Raw genomic sequence first — 1,023 nt, 5'->3', positions numbered from 1 at the left:
CCCGCCGCGCTGGCCGGGCCCAGCTTTCCAGCGGCAGCAGCCCAGGGGTCACGTCTGAAGCTGGCACGCGGCGTGGGCCCGGACTGGGGACGGCGGTGAGGCCCCCGGGAGCGAACGCGACCCACGAGGCGCACTCGGGGCCCTGGGCTCGGCCTGTGGGCTGTCCGATTTTGTTTGGGGGGACGTGGGGGTGGGCCAAGCCAGGCGCTCCACGAGCCGCCCGCGCTGGCGCTTGCCTGCCGGACGAGCGACCAGAGCAAACAGGGAATATCAACACGGCTGGCACGCCACCCCTTCCCTGGAGCCTTGGGGACACCCACGGCACCCCACAACAGGGCCTGGGGAGCAGGCAGAGGTGGCAGTCACGGGGGGCCGAGATCTAGCCTGCAGGGGCCTCTTCAGGCTGGAGTGCCCGGCCCGCAGGGGGCCCCCTGCCCCCCAACCCCCAGGCGCCGTCACCTCCTGCCCTCACGCACGGGGCGCCGCTGACCCACCTCGGGCATCTGCAGGCTCTGCAGCTGCCGCTGCCAGGCGAGCACGGCCTCCAGCCGGCAGCCCCAGACGTCCACGCTGCCCACCAGCACGGACTTGCCCACACCCCGGAGCAGCAGGCACAGGGTGGCGCTCAGGTCCCGCAACAGCCCCTTGACCAGGCGCGGGTTCTGGTGGTCGGCGAGCACTGGGGGACAGAAGCCGCGCGGCACAGCTGCCCGCTCTGGGCCGGCGCCCCACGCCCCCAGGTCAGAGCTGGCAACCCCGGGGCACCGCACCTGGGGGGCACGCGCAGCGCAGCCCCAGCCGCCCGCAGGGGCCGAGGACGCCCGACCCAGGGTGGACCGTCCTGCTGCACCCTGCCTGGAGGCTCAGGGCGGGGCGGCCCGCGGGCTCTGACAGTTCCCTGGGCTGCAGCTCTGGAAGCCAAGGCGCGACGGACAGCCCTGCGGCCCAACCGCGGCCAGGCCACCCCGGAGGCCGGCCCCAAGGGCTGTCCGTGGCGCCCACCGCATGGCGCCCGGCTGCCCG

Source organism: Condylura cristata, unplaced genomic scaffold (genome assembly GCF_000260355.1).
Source record: "Condylura cristata isolate star-nosed mole 26May11 unplaced genomic scaffold, ConCri1.0 scaffold00084, whole genome shotgun sequence".
Classification (NCBI taxonomy): Eukaryota; Metazoa; Chordata; class Mammalia; order Eulipotyphla; family Talpidae; genus Condylura; species Condylura cristata.
This window is presented reverse-complemented; position numbering follows the sequence as displayed.